Source organism: Caloenas nicobarica, chromosome 1 (genome assembly GCF_036013445.1).
Source record: "Caloenas nicobarica isolate bCalNic1 chromosome 1, bCalNic1.hap1, whole genome shotgun sequence".
NCBI lineage: Eukaryota > Metazoa > Chordata > Aves > Columbiformes > Columbidae > Caloenas > Caloenas nicobarica.
In genome coordinates this window covers 129,020,396-129,038,495 of record NC_088245.1, presented here as the reverse complement: position 1 = coordinate 129,038,495, position 18,100 = coordinate 129,020,396, and the positions used below count along the sequence as shown (strand labels likewise).

The following is an 18,100-nucleotide window of genomic DNA, read 5'->3' as shown; positions in this document are numbered from 1 at the left end:
TTCTTGCAGATATTCTATAATGAGCTAAAATCTTGTTCTATTTGTGAAGTACTGTAGAGCCAAATCAGAAAAATAAGATGCATTACCAAAGCACAGACTGAACAGCCCAGAGCAGAAAAAGTCTTCCCAGATGGAGATGTCAAAAAACGTGTCCTTTTTTTTTCTTTTTTTTTAAGAAAATACTGCTAAACATAACTAGAATCTTTCTGAAAAATTTAGCTGTTCCTTGTTTCCTGAGCTTTCAGAGGGTTTCAGGAAGTTTTCTAAAATTTCTGTTTAAAACTGTCTCCATTCATATTTTAGCCTGCTTATAGTGTTGTGGTAGGATAACATTGAGATATCCTCTCCTACATCCCTATTTTCAGTTTGCTGAAATTTTACAGGATGTCTTTTTATCTAACTGATTTATCTCAGGAGTGGTAATACAGCACTGCACCCCTTTCTTGCCACAATGTTGGTAATGAGTAAATTCCAAGACCATCTTTTAAAAGAAAGAGGCAGAAAAACATACATTCAGGAGAAACTTGTGCCTGGAAAACTGTTAGCCTTCCAATATAGAGGCTGCCAAGGCTGAACTGGGTCTTCTGGTCCCTCACTACTATGGCTATAAGGAATAGCGTAGTTGTCTTCATACAGTCACAGAGAACAGCCATAAACTCATAAAATGAGTGAAAACTATATTTATAAATGAAACAAACATCATGGAAATCTGCCTTCAGAAGTTAGCTTATAAATAAAGTCCTAATAAATGGTTAATAGATGTTTCAAAAAGTTGTTGAAAGGAATTGCTCCTAATACTAACAAGTAATTAATTTTCTTATGACCCAATAATGATGGATAAAACCTACTATAAATAAGATTATAATTGTCTGCTTTTATTCATATGAAAAATACAATAGATACTTATCAAAGTTATGTAGGCATTCTTATATATGAAATCATCCAGTACATGCAAATAATTTTTAATCACAAAAATTAAGCTGTATGAAACGGATTCTGTGCAAATCTATTCAAAGGCTCTGCAATTCTCTTCATCTAGGAAGAACGCTGCTGGTTTCTTCAAAGAATCCCTCAAAAGATGGCTTTTGTCTCAAACTGTACTAGTTTGAGCTGTTTTCAGATCAAATTAAGGAGAAAATTCCAGACTCTTGGAGCTGTAGCCAAGAATATCTGTTTCCCTGTTCCCTCCCCTTTGTCTTTTATAATGAAGATTTCATTTGAAAGTCTGTGCTGATTGCAGCTATTGAAGGAGAGCACCAGAAGTGAAGCAATCTTTCTGATACACCAACTTCAGGCTACTTAGGGATTTAAAAGTCATAATCAACACTATCATAGTTCACCAAGAGATCAGTGAGCAAATCGTAGCCAGATTTTTCTGCACTTGTTAGGTGCTCTTCTGAATATGAAAATTGTTTTGTTGCAGACTAGCTGCACATCTCTCTATGGTTTCATGTTATGGCTCCTGTGGCCTGGAGTTCCAAGGAGAGGTGGGCGGGCAGGGGCAGGCAGGGCCAACAGTACCCTCAGGGCCAACAGTACCCGCAGGGCCCAGACATTTTTGAGCCTGTCAGTAGTGCAGAGAAGCCTACTAATCTTGAAGTAACAAAAACGCAGATAATGTTGGCAAGGTTCTTTCTCCCCAGAGAGTTTGCATCCTTTCAACCAGACAGCTAGTAAGCTCCTGAGCGTGGGGTGTTGCCCATCTGTGTACACATACGCAGGCACGTCGCAAGAAGAGCCAGAGGCCACGAATGCATTGCAAAGAGCAAGTTTTATTTTAGTTACCTCTCTACTGGGGGATCTCCGAAGTCGCACCTAAGCTGCCAGGCAGAGGTGACACAAGCGGGGACGCAGGCGCTGGTAAGTTCAGCCCTGCTGGAAGATCGCTGGGCCTGCTGAGCTCGCCTGTATTTCAAGGCTTCAGGCAGGCGCAGCCTCCCGCTCTTTCCCACAACAAAGCAGGAATCTCAGACATAGTGATAAGGTGCCTAGAGTTTCTCACAGGCCTATGTTATCTAACACAGAGGTTCTACTCATCAAGGCCACAAGGTCAGTAAAACAATTAGTGTGATGTATGTGCTTTTTCTACAGACAGGTGCAAGTCACTTGGAGCATATTTACATTTAACTAACCTCCTCGCCAATCTTGTGCTATATTCCCATACACCATCCATCGTCAAGAAGGGGATAACAATCAGTTCAGAGCATTTACCTTGCTTTCCTCTGTACATACAGATACTTGTGCTGGGAAAAATCATCTTACCACAATCTTCTGTGTAATTTTATTTTATAAAAAAAAAAATTATAAAATTTTATTTTGTAAAAAAAAAGGACATTTGATGATCAGTTTCTGAGTAATCAGCAAAGACTTCATGAGAAAAAAACTGCATTATTTTTTGTGAAATTAGTTTTTTTAAAACAAGTTCCTGTCTGCACTATTTTTTTGTGTGCATTTAACTTTTTTTAGGCACATTATAGTAGATAAAGGATTTTCTGTTAACCAAGATAAGTTTTTAAACTGCTCTGCTGTCTGTTATGCCTTGTAATGATGCTCTTTTTACTTTGTGTCCTTAAAGTTAGAGGAAGTTATATACATGCTAGTGTTGAGGTAATTAAAACTCGAAGTTTTCTATCTCTGTGTTACACTTCCTACTTTTGAAATGGCTATACTCGTGAGAAAGCATGCATGTATGTAGGCAAGTCTTATTATAATCCCTCTAGTAAGAAAATATTCCGTAAATTTAAAATAAGGTCATTCCAATTTCTCTTTTACTTTTTATAATATATATGATATTCCAAGCAATGAAATGGTGATTTTATTTGTGTGTGTGTGTCTGTGCAGTTCAAGGTTTTGGGTAAAAATGCTGAACTTCATTATCTATCTTCAAGTAAGATTTTTTGATAGACAACACATGAACAGTCATTCTTTCAGAAGACTTTAGAAGTTTTTAGTGCATGGTTTTTCACTAAGATTTCAGAAACACCGCTGTGCAAAAAGATATTCTTTCTTATGCTAAAATATAGCAATTACTATACCTTGTTATTGTCATGGGGAGGAAATCTAAAAGCTGGATCCATTAGAAATCTCATGTACTACAGGTTGTAGGTTTTTGTGGTGGTTGCAACTGCCGCCCTCTATTCCCAGCCACTTGAGCACCTGGATACCCAGGCAAACAGGCCATGCTGGGGAGAAAAAATTCCGATTATGCAAGTGCAGTGAGATGAAGCACTGAGGCACCCCCTCCATGCTCTTGAAACTCCTGCTGAATGGGAAAAGACCCCTTTCTGCCTGAGAAAGGCAGCAACCATCAGTCACTCCTGACAGCTGAATGCACCCATGGCTCCCCTCATACCTGGGTCATAGCCCAAGCAGGATGATGTGGAACTGTATGATCTAAAAAGATCTGGACATAGATAAACAGTGGAAAGCACCAAAAATTACCTCATCCTACGTGAGGCCAGAGTGGAAATTTACTGACTAAAGTCAACGATCTTGCGACCTTATAAATAGCAATCCTAAAGTGAGACCCTTTGAGCTCTCTCGGATTGCAGTGGTCTGTGACCAGCATCTCCCTCTGACGGGCATGCTCAAAGAGCTGACTTTGTGAAAACTCGATAATCATCTGCTGATGAGTCCGTGAGGATCCAAAGGCCTTGCTCAGCACACTTCTCAAGATTCAACAAGTACTCATTGGGAATGCTGCACTAAAAGTGAGTAATTCACTAAACTCGAGAGAGAAATGTTAGCAATAGGTATACCTACACATATATTACACATCTATATATTCACATATCCATGGATTAATGTGCATTAGTGTGTGTGATTTAGTGTGCATGTGATTTATAACGCTGTATGTGTGTGTTTCATCCCCAGATTTATATATTTATATATTTATATATGTTCATGTGAATATTACTTGATTTATCTCTTTTGTAAGTATAGTGTGACCCTACCATCATCAAATCCTTAATTAAGTATCTGTCTTGGTTACAACAAATTTTACTGCATTATTTTAAATCACTTTATTAATGACCTCATGATTAAGAGTTACTAGTCATCAGACATTAAGCTTTTGAGCTATGACCCAGGTACGGGGAGAGCCATGGGTACATTCAGCTGTCAGGAGTGACTGATGGTTATTGCCTTTCTCAGGCAGAAGGGGAGACTTCTCCCATTCAGCAGGAGTTTTGGAGAGCACAGAGGGGGTGCCTCAGTGCTTCATCTCACTGCACTTGCATAATGGGAATTGTTTCTCCCCATCATGCCCCGTTTGCCTGGGTATCCAGGTGCTCAAGTGGCTGGGAGTGGGTGGGGCAGTTGCAACCACCACAAAAACCTATGACCTAAGATGTAGTACATGAGAATTCTAACCGCTCTGTCTATTAGATTTCCAGGGTGAGAGGGAGTTGCAACCATCACAGGTTTGTACTTCCTACTTCTTTTGTAGCGAAGCATGAAAGTAGGCACCACGTTGATTACTAAAACACTTCCTCCAGTGTAACAAGGCTTCACCGTTAAACTGGGAAGACTTTCAAATATATTTCTTAGAAACATGAACCCCATGTAATTCAATAATTTTCTTAATGATTTTAAAGTTTAAGGAATGTATTATTTGTTAATCAAACAGAAATAAATTGCAAATATTTGTAAGGCTAAGTCTGCATTCAAAATTATTTTAATAGTTGAAAATCTTCAAGGTAGAGTTCATTAATATCTAGTGCAAGCTGCTAAAGCATAAGGAAAAATGTGTTCATTAGCCTGTTCCAGTGAGAAAATACATTTTTAGTAATATTTGAGACATTGAATTCCTTGGTATATCTATCAGATTTGGCTCCCTATGACATGAATTGTGATCACATTCAGATCTAAAATGACACTTGCTACTTCTGAGTAGCGTTTCCGCATTTCTAGAATATCATGTATTTACTCCAGAAATTTAGAAGTACCTGAAGTCTCAGAGATTTTTGTACATGTTAAATGATTCCGTAAGTCATTCAGAAAATGTTTCTGAGTTGTGAATTGAGCTTTAGAATCTGGTTCTCCATTTAGCAGACTGTTAGGCAGGCAGTTTAAGATTGGTGAAAACAAGGATAAAAACATGTTTTGTCACTTTATACCCAACTAGTACCACAACAATTGGTGCATGATATGGAGAATCTTAAAATGTCACATTCATTGTCACATTGCCAAATTGACTTAAATTAGTAGTTTAATTTAAGAAATTGTCTGTTTTCAATAGGCAGTAATTGATAATATTGTAAAAAAAACCCCAAACCCCTAGGTCTTTCCTGATATTAGTTAATATACTTATGATATTACAGCTAAGCCTTTCTTTTTCAAAAGAAACTGGATATTTAGCTTGATTCAAAAACAGTTTCCTCAACTTAAACCAGCTTTGAAATTATAAGAATGCAGGAGTTGCATATATATATATATATATATATATATGTGTATGTATGTTATTAAGCTATAATGATAAAGGATGCAATACAAATAAAAAATAAAAAGTCCTTGATTTTAATAAATCTAAATTCTTGGAATAAAATGACATGATACAATTTGCAACATGTCATACAATTAAAAAAATATAAAAAGTGAAAAAATGGATGCAATTTACAACCAATATAGATTGCTACTAAGTGGTAGGGAAAGACCACCTATTATCCAAATTAATTTGTGTGTATACCTGCATGTAAGAAAGTTATTTAGCCCTCTAATTCTGTCTCTATACTATTCTTGGCCTCCATCCAGCTTAATCCTTGCTGTAAAAGTCTCATGTGGATGGAAAGGTTGAATTGTAAATAAATGTCTTAAACTAAATTACGTGGATGGATTAGAGAGACTGAAAAATGAGGTGTAAAGGGAAAGCTAGGTTTAAATATTTCAGGTTTTTATACAGACCTGAATGCAATGCATTTTTCACATTCAAAAGTGAATAAAATAACATGAGAAGAGAACCCAGGCAGTTTAGTTCACAGCATGAGTTCATAACTAAAAGCAATGGAGTGTTATGCAGATATAACCACTGCCGATATCTGAGGTTGCTCTACTCTCCAATAGCTTGTAAATCTGTGTTTGCAATTGCATTTAGTCAAACAGTCAAAGCTCATAGCTAAATGTGACTTATGTTCAAGGTTTTGGTTTTTTTTAAAGACACAGACTTCAAAATCTGTAAAAACAAATGCAAGATACTCTGATTAAAAGAAGTATGTAGTAAATATTTTAATAAAGAATTAAATGGAGAATCAGTTATTGCAAATGTATTTCACCTGCTCTTTCTCTGTTGTAATAACTCTTGGCTACTCACTATTTAGACCTTTTCAGGCTTTTTATGATGGCCCAATCTCAAATAAATTTTCAGGAAACATGCTGATCTGATGTAAAGGTGTTACCGATCTGTGTCATGGGATAAATCTTGTTAAGTCAAGAGTGATGCAATGCAATATTGGATATGAATAACTGACAAATGAGATGCATGATGCAGCTGCAAATTTGCCTTTCAAATCTGTATTGTATTCATCTGCATTTACTTTAGAGTGCCAATCTGCTTGCAAAAAGGTAAAGTACATTTATGGAATATTCATGCATATATAAACTTCTGCTGCCTTTTGTAATACAAAATGGAAAAGTGTACCTGGAGGATGAAGTATTCTTTAAGTATTTTCAAGGTCATCGAATGACAGAGTAGTTATGAATGGAGTTTTCCTTCTTCCACATAATACAACAGTGAGCAACAGAGAGATAGCGTAGCCCTATTTGTATTACATTTCACAGTATCATTAAATGAATCTCCTTTTTATCACTTTTTTCTCTTCCCTTTTTCCATTGGCAAGAAATAAAGTATAGTATGCAGGAGTAGGATGGGGATGAGGAAGAAAAAGGCAGGAATAAAAATTATCTTCGCATGTAAGAAGCAAAAGAACTGTTGTTGAAATCATCATTCACATCAGCCTTGAGGTCTTTGCTTTTTCACAGCAGTGAATGTCATAAAAGATACATTTGAGATCAGATTTTAGTCTCTCTGCTTGACACTGAGAGGATGACGTCTGATGATAGCAATCACCAGGAACTGGTTTATTCTTACCTCAAATTGTGATGGTTCAGGTTTTGCCACCTCCTGCATTTGGTAACAGAGCAAGTAGAGTGACTTTTTCTCATACTTTACATGCTCCAGAGTTGAAAATTTAATGGATTAGAGGAACGAAAAGCAGAACTCCTGTGTCATAACCTGCTTCCTAGGTAGCTCCTAAGGCTGCGGCAACATACCTTGATCATGGGACAATTAGTATTAATGAGAGCTTCCAGTTTAAAAAATCTTGCCAGTAATAACATACCATTCAAGAGAAGTGCATAGGAGACTACTTTTGTTGGCATTCAGACTAAGTGGCTTGTTTGGAACATAAAATTGAGCAAGTAAAATAAGTAGTTTAGAAAAGAGAAAATCATGCGTTCATTTTCTAATAATGAATTCAGTGGTATGCTATAGTACATAATTGCCTGTACATAGGTAAAAACAACAAAAGAGGTAGGTTTTATACATGTTGTTCTGTTTGTTACTGTTAGTACACAGAATTATGATAACATTGAAAAGTGTTGGAATTTTAAAGAGCAATTTCATCTGAGATGCAAGGCTTGCTAAAATATTAGTTTGCCTAGAAAATAATCTCTACTTCTCTAAGCATAATATTAGAAAATTTCATTCATTTGTGCTCTGTAGATATTCCTTTGTCTTAGCATTAAGAATTCTTGAATTCTTGACATCTGTCTTGGAGTTTTGTAAGAGTACTAATATTTTCGTAGTAATGACTAAAGAGTAATTAATTAGGTATTTTAGGTCCATCTGGTTAAGAAAGGTCATCTTTTATTTGTATATCTCTAACATAGTGGAGCTTTGTAACACTATAAGAAAACTCGTGAATTGCATGAGATGTCTTGAATCTGTTGCAAAGTCTCAAAGGAACAAAGAGATTATTGTAGCTCTGCAGAACTCAGCTGACAATAGGAAAAAGGTGCAGGTGTTAAAAGTAAACTGCTGTCATTATTTTCTTACTCTTGGAAGGCATTTTCTGTGGGGTTTTTTGTGAAGACCTTTGGACCAGTAATCAGTTATTAGTTGAGGATAAGTCATTTATTTAGATCTGAGTTATATCCTGCTCTGTTAAGAGCAGTCACCAGGAGCTTACGCAGTCTTACCAGTTTCAAGTGGCATTTGTATCACACTGAAAGAAACTTATCTGCACAGCCTTTTGAAAAAGGATTGGAGCTCACTCTGTGAAGTCAGTCAGAGGGAGACAAACTCCAACTAAAGCTGTGCATCTTGGCACAGTTCTGCTCTCAGACTGAAAAGCCCCATTTGCCGGTGACGATGGTGGTGCAGAAGTGTGGAGTCAATATTGACCCACGTGGGAAGGCTCACAGACCCACCAAATGTCAGTGTATTGCAAGAATGCATACCAAGGTCTCCCATACTTGCCTTTCTCAAACACTAATACGGTCTTCAGAACTATATGGGCTTACTACACCATTAGTTAGTGTATACACATTCGACCTAATGTACTCCAGACGCTTCACAGAAACTACTGTGGTCTTTGTACTTAGAAGATACAAGGTTTGGCTACTATGAATTCAAATGAGGCCTACGTTGCTTTTTTCTCAAGATCTCTCAGTAACAAATAACTCACAGATAGAGTTTTAAATGTAGGAAGCCCTTTTCAACTCCAACTTTGTGTTACAAATTTCAACTGGGGTATTGGCTCACAGCAGGATCTGCATTGTAGGAACAACAGAAAAACAGGCAGGAAAAAAAGAAAGTAATTATTTCTGCCATGCAAGAGATTCTAGCTTCTGGCATAAAAGGAGGTTGTAGCATGGAGGGTGTTGGTCTCTTCTCTTGAGTAGCAAGTGATAGGACAAGAGAAAATGGCCTCAAGTCACACCAGGGAAAGTTCAGATTGAATATTAGGAAAAATTTCTTAATGGAAAGGGTCGTGAAGCACTGGAACTGGCTGCCCAGGGTAGTGGTGGAGTCACCATCCCTGGAGGTGTTTAAAAAATGTATAGATGAGGTTCCTAGGGACATGGTTTAGTGCTAGAGTTAGGTTAGTTGTTGTAGTTGATGATCTTGAGGGTCTCTTCCTACCAAAATGATTCTATGATTCTATATATGAGATAAACTGTGATGGGATACAGTTTGATTTATACAATTGAAGGAGAGCAAGTGATGTAACTGTAGCAGGCATAGAAGAAAGGAAGGTATGCACTCATAGCTGATCCCCAGCATCCCCCCTCAAATTACACTCCTTCCTTCAATCCAGGGTGGATTCCAGACCTTGATATAAACCACGGAATGCATAGTGGCTTTAGCTGAAATTTAACCAGCATGTTCTTTGCAGTATCCTGGTAAATGGAATCCCTGTTCCCTTTAGAAGACCCTCATTTATTCTCTGGGTCATCTCCTAGTAAGCATTGCTTTTAACCTTGGTGGCTGTTCAAAAAGAGAAAAAAAATGGACAAATGAAACAGTGTTAAAGTTCTTAATAAGGGACTTGATTGCCCTTGTGCAATGAGGTTAACACAGCTATTCCTTTACTACATAATGTAGTATAGTATATTTACTCAGTAAAGTATTAGAAGACTTAATTCTATTGTCTTTATGTGCTTATATTGCCAATGGAAGTTCAGGTGTATCAGTGGCCTAGAAATTTTTCTTATGGGAGAATTTTAAAATTAATGTCTACAGAAAATAAATTTGATTTATAGAAAGGTTTAACTTCATCAGATTTTATATTTAGCAATAAGTCTGAGGTTTGTGTAAGTTGTACTATGAACATTGCAGCAATTACCGTCACATAAATATTTAACAATGAACCTTCATGCTGCTATAGTGAGAACATTAGTCATATTATAGAAAGCATTTTGAACAATACTGTCTTTTTGCATGATTGGGGAAATATCTGGTAGCAGTCCAAATGCCCATTGATTTTACTGTACTGTTTTATTGTTTCATAAAAAGTTCTAAGTGTAGTCCTTTTCAAGCAGCTAGCTGATCGTTCGATCAGTGGACTTTAAAATCCTTGCATTAAGAAGTGTAAAGTAGATTTATAGCAGAGGAGAAAACGGAGTTCCAAGAGTCAAGATAGTATTCCTCTTTAATGTATAGAATCATGGAAAGAATGGTTGGAAGGAACATCTGGAGTTTATCTGGTCCAAACTTCCTGCTTAAAGCAGGACTAGTGCCAATCCTAGGTCAGGTCAGGCATGGCTTTGTTTAACTCAGTCTTGACCTCCAAGGATGGATATTCATCACCCTCTTGTCTTGGTGTCACCTGCTTCAATGCTTCGTTTCTCTCCCAGTGAATAATTGTTTTCTAATATCTGGTCTGAACATGCCTGGTTTCAGCTTGTGATGGTTGCCCTTGTTATACTATCTGCCACTGCTGAGAAGAGTCTCACACCATTGTTTCTGTCTCCACTGGTAGATGACTACTCCATCAACCCTCAGCATTCTCTTCATCAGATTAAGTAAACCTCAGCATGTACTTCTTGTTCATGTGCCCTAGGCTTCTCTTGGTAGCTCTCTGCTGGACCCTGTCTGGTTTCTTTGTTCTCCTGGACACAATCCCAGGTTTGGCCCTACCAGCACTAACTATAGAAGGACAGTAAACTTCCCTCAATCTCCCAGCTCCAAATATAGCCTAAGTAGACAATCTGCCATGCTAGTGACAATGAGCTATGCAGCTTTGTTTGCATGTGCTGGCCTGCTGCATGCATCTACTCCTATGCGAGCCTTTAAGCCTGACCTGAAGGACCCTTTCACCCTTGTCCCAAAGATCTACAGTTATCTTTGAACTAACTGAGGTTTCTGTTTGGCATCTTCTTGGAGCCTGCATGGGTGAACATCAATGAGTAGAGCTAACCAGATGGGACTCTGCAGTCTCTACTTCTGCAGCTGTTTTTCCTTATGTTGAATTAGAGAACTGGGACTTGGGCTTGCATGTGTTAACTACAAGAGTATGATCAGTTCTTCTAAGGACTGAGCCAAAGTTCAGCAGTCTCTGAGAGATTAATTTTCGTAATTTTGGTTCAATTAAGTTAATGCTTCTAAATTTTAGGATGACAAAAGATTAGCCATCAATGAAAGTTATTTAATTTATCATCAGATAAATTTCAGCACTTCGGAACACCCATAATCCTACATTAGAAAAAAAAAAAGTCTTAAAAGCTGGTTCTGAAATAATTATTTATTTAATGATAGAATGAAGGGCAATGAGTACTTGGAGGAGACTTGGCATTTTAAAAGTTACATTATTCAAAGAGCATTTATTTTTGAAATGTGTTTAAATTGTGTGGTTTTACAGCTCAATACATATTCCCATTTTAGCCTATTGAATTGTATAAAGAATCGGTTTATTAAGTATGCCTTTGTTTTGCTTAACAAGATTAGTGGGAATAGTGACTTTTTCAAGCATTCTCTCTCCCAAACTTTTAATATGGTAGTACCTAGTAAATTTCTAATTGTCAATTCTTTCTTTCTCCCCTTCTTTTCCCCTTCCCTCCCTTCTCTCTCCTCTCTTTCCTATTCTTTCTCCTCCATTTTCCTCACCTGTAAGAGATACAAGTACCATTTATGGAAGTTAACTTCATTTTTAAAGATCTGTTACGAAGCAGTTGGCTTTGGACATCATAAAGGGAGTATAGGAAATTTGAAAACTAAAAATTCAGAGAAAGACATAGGAAAGTGAGAGGTTTTTTCAAAAGAGATCTCATCCCAATACTCAATAAAGCTTTGAGGATCTATATATTTTAATGTGTGTTATTATAGTTGAAGAAAAGAAGAACATCTTGTTAGCATGATAAAAAAAATACGTTGGCTTTGCTCTCTGCTGCAAAAAATATTATTTTGTAAGTAAGATATTTCTTACTGAAATCTAAATCAACATCTGATATGTTTGTTTACATATATGTAGTGTAATCAAAATAGCAAAACAGGATATTCATAAAAGGACAGTGCAGAAAGAATTGAATAGAAGCAGTGCTGTATGAAACAGGAAGACAGGGAAGCTGACTTGTGGAGCCGAATGTTGGGTTATATAAGAATATAATGAAATTAAGTGAATTAAGGAGAAATGAAAATTCACCCACCTGAATTTTAATGCTGATCGTATGAAAAATTTAAGAAAGTTAGGATAAAAAACCCCATATTTTTTAATGGATAGTCAGTATACTTGTGACATACTCTCATATATCCTCATTATCTATTTATATATTCTCATCGTATACTGTTAGAAGGTTTCTGTATGGAAAACAAGACTAGCAAGTTGGAATGAACAGCGGTATGTCTTGTGCTGTCCTAGAAATTTTGGCAATTTATAATTATGGAAAGTTTGCTTTTCACAACTGTGCACTAAAAATATTAGCATTAAAAATAAAACAATTTTTAATCTCTTCTCCTGACCTACCCCGCCTTGCACACACATCAGACCAAGGATGTGGAAAGATCTTCAAACCTTTTACAAAGAAAGAAAGGACATATATAAGAACCAGAAGAATAGACCTTGATTATGGTAGTCAGATTTAACTAAATGACAGAAGAAGATTTACTATATAGGATGCTGGAACTGAATGGGATAGATAGAAAGAAGAAAATTTTCTTGGGATTTACACTGTACTGGAGTACCATGGGCCCAGAGAATTGACTGTATACGTTCCTGTCCTTTAGGTTAGTGTATCACAGAATTGCGGAATGGTTGGGGTTGTAAGGGACCTCTGGGGATCACCTAGTGCAACCCACCTGCTAAAGCAGGTTCACCTAGAGTAGATTGTACAGGAATGTGTCCAAGCGAGTATTGAATGTCTCCAGAGAATGAGACTCCACAACCTCTCTGGGCAGCTTATTCCAGTGCTTTGTCACTCTCAAGGTAAAGAAGTTTTTCCTCATATTCAGATAGAACCTCTTGTGCTTCAGTCTGTGCCCATTGCCCCTCATCCTATTGTTGGGCACCACTGAAAGAAGTCTGGTCCCATCCTCTTGACATCCACCCTTGAGATATTTATAAGCATTGATGAGATCCCCTTTCAGCCTTCTCTTCTCCAGGATGAACAGACCCAGCTCTCTCAGTTTCTCTTCATAAGAAAGGTGCTCTAGGCCCCTAATCATCTTCATAGCCGGCACTGGATTCCCTCCAGTAATTCCTTGTCCTTCTTAAACTGGGGAGCCCAGAGCTGGACACAGTACACCAGATGCGGCCTCACCAGGGCAGAGGGGGAGGATAACCTCCCTCGACCTGCTGGTCACACTCTTCTTAATGCACCCCAGGATACCATTGACCTTCTTGGCCACAAGGGCACATTGTTGACTCATGGTCGACCTGTTGTCGACCAGAATTCCCAAGTCCTTCTCTGCAGTGCTGCTTTCCAGCAAGTCTGCCCCTAACCTGTATTGGTGCCTGGGGCTGTTCCTCCCCAGGTGTAGAACCCTACACCTTGCTTTTGTTGAATGTCATTAGGTTCTTCTCTGCCCAATCCTCCAGCCTGTCTAGGTCTCTCTGAATGGCAGCACAGCCTTCTGGTCTGTCAGCCCTTTCTCCCAGTTTGATATCATCACCAAACTTGCTGAGGGTGCACTCAGTCTCTTCATCCAGGTCATTGATGAACAGGTTGAACAGGGCTGAACCTAACACTGACCCCTGGGGAACCTCACTAACTACAGGCCTCCAGCCAGAGGCTGCACCGTTGATCACCACCCTCTGAGTTCTGCCATCCAGTCACTTCATGATCCATCCCACTGTGCATTCATCCAGTCCGCACTTCCTGAGCTTGCCTATGAAGATATTGTGAGAGGTGATGTTGAAAGCCTTGCTGAAGTCAATGTAGACAATGTCCACTGCTCTGTCCTTGTCCACCCAGCCAGTTATACCATCATAGAAGGCTATCAGGTTGGTCAATAATGATTTCTCTTTGGCAAACCCATGCTGACTACTGATAACCATCTTTTCCTCCACATGCTTGGACACGACGTCCAGAATGAGCTGTTCCATCACCTTTCCAGGGATGGAGGTGAGGCTGACTGGCCTGTAGTTTCTTGGATCATCTTTCTTGCCATTTTTGAAGATGGGAGTGACATTGGCTTTCTTCCAGTCCTCAGGCACCTCTCCTGTTCTTCAAGACCTTTCAAAGATGATTAAAAGTGGCTTTGCAATAACTGTGCATTTGAAAAATAAATTCCATTTTATTGATAAGAACCAAAATCTACCAAAGCTAGATCCTAGTTGCACAGGATTTTTGATAGAATAAGAGGCTAATCAGTGCAAGTGGCAGAATTTGTTCATAAAATATTCTGTGGTGTTGCCAAATAGATACAACACAGAAATTTAAAGAAGATATGATAATATAGGCTTTTATGGGAGTACAAGTATCTTTTCAAAGCCTATAGCCTAAAAAATATTACATACAATTAATAATTTTGCATTTTCTTAACACTGATTTGTGTAAATGAATTATTTGATATACACTTCATGCAAGTATGTCTCTGTTTTGCGTAAGGATATGGGGACAGTTTACTTCTACAATGATCCATCTCAGTAAATTGGTTTTCTTCCAGGAATGTTTCTTCTAGGATTTGATTTTTTTTTTTTTCTCTAAACTGTGTGCTATGCTATGAGTTAGAATGAATACAGGTTGAATGAAGGTTTATTTTTAAATAAATAAACTAGAAAATGAAATTCTAAAGAAAACCTATTTATTGTTTCATCCTAAGTATGTTAAATGACAAACCCCATCTTCTGGATTCATGCTGATTCAATATATTATAAGCTATTGTCAATCCAAAAATTTACTCTTTTCCCAGGGGCTTTGGATTACATTCTTGCTTGCTTTATTTTCATTAATTTAAAGCACTGTACATTTTATAACTATAATTGTATCATAAATTACTTAGTATTTTCTTATTAGTTTTATTTCAATAAAAATAGGTATCAAAGATAATCCTCTGAATGACTGTAGGGTGCTAATGCTACTTCTGGTTTTGTTTATATACCTGACATCTCAGAATCCTACCCACTAAAAATGAAAATTAAATATATTGAGAAAAGGAGCTTAGCAGGGTAATTATGTTTTGCAGGGTGTACACAAAATATTAAAGCAGTTTTTGCCAAGTGCATTTTTTATATCAACTGCTGAAAGTTATTTTATAAGGGAATTATTCATGTTAGTGAAGATTATGTTATATTAATTATACTTGATCTACTATGCTATATGTCTTTGTTCACAGGTGATCTTTTTATTCACCTCTAATTAAGCCACTATGACTTTTATTCCAGAATAATGCAATAATTATATATTATAGTGCAAAGAATGATGGAAATTCCTGACAGAGCCATTATCTCTGATTTTTAAGATGGTTGCATTTTTTTCTGAGTATTTAGGGAATGACTTAAGGCTTGATCCTGTCTCTATATATATTAATGAACTCTATGCCAATGATTTTGCTACCATTATTTTTTTCATATAATATGCAACTTGAAATATTGCCAGTATTAAAGTTCATTTATTTGTGTTAGTTGAATTCTGACACTGTAGGCAGATGCTTGCATCAGTATTTATGAAATTAATTGTTATTTGGGCAAGGCAGACAGATGGAACTGAGACAGTGTGACTGTTTCTGCATATGAATAAACATTTTGCCGATTGTGTAGCAAGATCCTTTTTTTTTTTTTTCCTGAATTTCTCCTCCATGGCAATTTCTAACTTCATTTTGTCAGCCCTTTTGTGAGCTAACTCTGTAAGGCTCAGCTAGAAAGAGAATGTTATACTCTTCCTCGTATTGTGCAAAAATAGATTAAACAAAACCATGTTGCTCATCCCAGGCAGACAGAGGTTTTGGGAGAAGTTCCTTGGATTGTGTGACATCTACAAAACTGTGAGACATTTGTACAGAATGTTAATTCTATACTACCGTAGTTTCCTCACCGTTCTCCTCGCATGTCCTACTACCATAAGTTCCTTATTGCTCTCTTCCTGTGTCTCTTCCTTCTGTCCTTAAAAGAACATGATTCATCATCACAAAGAGAAACCTGTTTAAGCTTCATAAAATTGCTATTCATTTTTCCTCTGAAAGAGATTCACTCATTTCCAGGGGACTCAGTTCTTCCTTGAGAGCAGTAAAAAAATGAATGAAAGGTGCAGCAAAATTCTGCTAAATCAAAACACTCCACTTATTAACCTTCACTGTATTCAATCTACATTCAGACTGCATAAGAAGAGAGATTCAGACTAGAGGGAAATAAATAAATAAAGTCAGTCCTAAAATTTGTAATGCTACTTTGACAGATATTTTGCACTGCTGCCACTATCTGAAATATATATGAGCACAAATGGTATTTCAGCAGTGATATATCTCAGATACTCTGTTTCAAAATAAATTTATATCATACTTTAGTTAGATCTAGCATCCTCAAGGAATTCCATTTGGAACTGGAAGAACATTGTTCTATGTAACAGGTAACTCTCCAATGAGAACAATGAATTGACATGATATTTCTGTTAATTAAGCTCACATAAGATCTACTTTGGGAATAATGTATTGTAACCACACTATTAGTTCCCCTAACCTTCCTTGCTTTGGGTGATGGTTTATGTAATATATCACAGACCTTAGAAGATTTCTGAGGTAGATTCCCTGTGGTGAAAAGCCAATTTAATAGGCCAGACATTTCTCCTCTCATTCTACTGTAATAAGGTTATAGAAACAACCTACCCCTGGACCTGAAAAGCAGCTGGAGATTTTTGGTTTTACTGACTCAGATTTATGATACAATATTTTTCACAGCAAATGTCAGATGTTGTTTTCCTATGGTTCATCTAGATAGCAGTTAAAATTCTGCAATAATAAATTTAAATTTCTAGTTGAAATGCTTATACTTTGTATTAGAAATAGTATGGAGTTCTGCATTTTTGTCTATCTATCTAATATATACTTTTTTGTATTTTTTTCTGTACCATATTCATTGTTGAATGTTTTAGATTTGCTAGTAAATTAGAAGGTTCTGTATAATAAGAAATAAGGAATTTATTTTTAATGTTGCTTGAACTTTAGGATTCTTGTCACACAATAGGTTAAACTGAATTTTGCTATGCAGTAAGTTTTAATTCTTTTTGGTTGTGTTTCTTTTTTAGATTCTGTCTACAAAATTTTACAAAAAGAAAATGTTCCTTGAAAAACTGTCAAAAATATTTATAATTTTAAACTCTCTGTACAGTACCTTAAGCCAAAACCAAAGTAACTGGTAACTTCTTGTGTCACAGTCTCCTCCAAGGGTACAATGTGATTTGAAGCCTCGCTGTCTATCTCACAAGTGGGAAAGACTGAGCTTTTGTACCTCGTGTTAACTGAGCCCAGCAATACCTGCAGAGTTCACAACAGAATCTTATGATTTTTCTCCTTTGGAGTAGTTCTTTGAAGTCTGCTCCTCAATGTAACCAGTCACTATGGAATAATCCCAGCAAAATCGATTAGTCTAATTGAATTCTTCCGATAAAGCATGCAGATACTGTGATTAGAAAGACACTATAAAAACACAAGCAGGTATTTGGGACAGGTAGAAAAAGACTTAAAAATGTCAAATCATATTCTGAAAGAAATAAAGGTATTTTCAGTATATTTATGACTTGATATATGCCAATGAATATGCCAATAGGAGTGGACCAATTTTTTCACATTAATAAACTGGAAGTGAAAGTCCTATATTTCTTTCAGAATATTGTTTGAAATTTTACAGCTAATTACTTCTGCAGTCATCGAAAGCTGTAATCAAAATATCTATTGTGGCCAGCGCTGTGAGCTATGGACTCCTGTCAGTTGAGTTTCATTTGTATATGGAAAGATGAATAAGTTGATTTTATGCTTAAATGACAGATAAGTACCTTAAAAAATTAACTAGCTTATTAAATATACTTTTCCATTCTCAACATACTTCAAAAATGTAAAACACTTAGGAAGCAGTGAAGTCTTTCACTACTCTTAGATTACTTTTAAGCCCTTCACTTTTGTTATATACTGCAGGACTGTTCCTTAATGCTACTCAATTATTCTGAATATTCTTTT

General features: G+C 36.8%; 1 protein-coding gene across 1 annotated transcript in view; it reads left to right on the top strand.

The window, feature by feature from the left end:
• Positions 1-18,100, top strand: part of NCAM2 (neural cell adhesion molecule 2) — a gene marked incomplete at its 5' end in the record, with an annotated part of 293,764 nt that overhangs the window by 230,661 nt on the left and 45,003 nt on the right. The window lies entirely within an intron of this gene.